This window comes from Apium graveolens, chromosome 1 (genome assembly GCF_009905375.1).
Source record: "Apium graveolens cultivar Ventura chromosome 1, ASM990537v1, whole genome shotgun sequence".
In the NCBI taxonomy this organism is placed as follows: Eukaryota; Viridiplantae; Streptophyta; class Magnoliopsida; order Apiales; family Apiaceae; genus Apium; species Apium graveolens.
Window position 1 is genome coordinate 46940318 of NC_133647.1, and position 2757 is coordinate 46943074.

Genomic DNA, 2757 nt, shown 5'->3' on the forward strand with positions numbered 1-2757 from the left:
TCCATCTACTAGTAGAAAAGGTTACTAATGGGTATCTTTGCCTGATCAGCAAGATATCTGGTTTATGCCAAAATTCTTTTCCTTTCCAAAATTCATTGGATGTTTCAAACTCTGTTCATACTTTATATAACAGAGGTTCCAGGAAATGTTTTAGAGATATATATATGTGGATATATATATATCGGGACTAAATAAAGTATCTCGTAACTTTATTTCATTCAATAATATTTCAAAGATTGAATCTATTCAAATCTTGTCTTGTAGTCTCATCTATGTGATGAACTTTTGAAACTGGTTATAACTTGAACGGTGGTAGTTCAAGTAGTATTGGGAAAGATATAAGTATATTGGGGTATTTGGTAACCTCATCTTTTAAACTTATATCTAATTAATAATTGTCTTATGTATGACAAAGATTTTCAGAAAAACGTTGAGACAAGGTTAGATATATGAGATCACCTTGCAACGATATTTTTTTTATATATACAGTTATACACTGGGATTTTGTGTATATTATGCATGGAAGAGGACTTCCAATATTTTGAAAAGTATATATGTATATATACTGAATATTTTGCGACTTCATCGCATTAAGATATCAAACTTGGTTCATTTCTTTTGACCAAGACTTTCATGAGTACTATGAGAAGGCTCATATACTAGTAAGTATATACTAGTAATTATCTTACACACGATAAAAGATTCTAGTAAGTATCCATTTAGATACTTATATTATTGTTATCACTATATATTATCTTGCGAGCTGTAAGGCTCACTCTTGCTTTATTTCTTCATCACACAACAACAGTTAGGAAAGATGGCCAGACTCCAGCAGACCCAGCGCAAGCGTGTGGGAAGCGTCCCGCGTCTTCCCGTTGATGTTGTAGCTGCTATAGCTGCAGAGGTAGATCTATTGTAGATCAGACCATCTACTTTTGAGAATCAATTATGTATAATTATAACTTGTGGCAGATAATGGCAATTAACTGTAAATTTATCAAGTAATCATTTTGGGTTGTAATAACTTTTAAATTGTGGATTCAAAGACTTGTACTTATTTAAATTTCATCTCTGAGACTATAACGGGTTGTGGTGCGTGTTAGTGTGGGGTCACAGCATAAGGTTATTTATTATTAATTAAGTGAAGTGATATTGTGGAAAGAAAGACCGTGACGACCCGGATCCCCGACCCCGGATCTGGGGGTGTTACAGAAATGGTATCAGAGCTAAGCGTTATAAACCTCAGAGATGATGGGACGTTAAGATAATAAGTTAACTAAGATAATAAGAACTCTTGCCAAGTTCATAGTCGGGCTACCTAACGTAGCACTGACAGTTAAAACCCTTATGGGAACCCTTATAAATATCGTGTTAGGAGCGTAGTTCGTTATCGTGTATGGTAGCGGGACTCCGAACCCTGAGGTTGAGGAGCAACATCGCGATGATATTTTATTACTAATTGGAGATCGGATTGTGGATCCGATAGAGTGTCCTAATGCAGGACTGGATGATGTTGATATTGAGGATTTAGCGGTTGAGGATGTTGTCCTAGAAGGGATAGTTGTTGAGGAGGATCCCATGGAGGATCCTGACAGGATTGGATAAAGGACCACTGATGAATTGATGACCATGGTTTGGTCGACTACCAGAGGTAGGATTGGCCGGTCACTACCGGAGGTTCGTTCAAGTTGTAAAGATAGTAGCCCCTTTGACGCGGCTTACTCATAAGAATGAGAAGTTTGAATAGACAGAGAAATGTGAGAACAGCTTTCAAGAACTGAAGCAGAGGTTGGTGATGGCCCCTATGCTGGCGTTGCCGGATGGAAAAGGAGATTTTGTGAAGTGTAGTGACGCTTCGCACAAGGGCTTAGGGTGCGTGCTTATGCAGCACGGTAAGGTAATCGCGTACATGTCAAGACAATTAAGGTAATATGAAATTCGATATCCCCGCTCATGAGCTTAGGCTCGTGGCAGTAGTTTTACCCTAAAGATTGGAGGCACTACTTGTATGGAGAGAAGTGCGAGAATTACCTAAGCCATAAGTGCTCTAGTACATTTTCACGTAGAAAGAGCTCAACATATGCCAGAGGAGGCAGTTAGAGCTAATCAAGAATAATGATTGGCAGATTCTTTATCATTCGGGGAAAGCCAATGTGGTGGCTGATGCCCTTAGTAAAAAGGAGAGACTCAAGATGATAATGTCTTTGGGAGAGTTTATAAGAGATTTTGGAAATAGTAGTGAAGGTAACCGGAGCGGTACCGAAAAGCTGTTTGAGATTGCAATAGAGACCGAATTATTGGAAAAGAGCATACGGTGCCAAAAAAGGTGATGAATGAAGGCAGAGAGCCAACAAATAAATATGAGATTAATACCGAGAAAGATGATAAGGGAATAATGAGGTATTCCTATAGAATTTGGATTCCAAATGTTCAAGAGCTTAAAGATGAGATCTTAGATGAAAGTCATAGTTCAAGGAATAAGATTAAGGGCAAACCCTGAATGTGATAGTCAGGGAGGACGCCATCAAGATAGAAGGAACCCATAACATAATGAAGTGGAAAATGAGGATTTTAACGTATAAGATAACCCCAAGTATGGGGAGTAGGAAGAAATATTTAGACGGAGAAAACAAAAGTCGAGCGAGATAAGAAGACCCGAGATGGTACTCCTATACGGAAATTCATGGACCTGCCTAAAAAGAACTTAGACTATTATCCCTAACCACCACCTTGAGGAAACAATGCGGTAGGAAATTC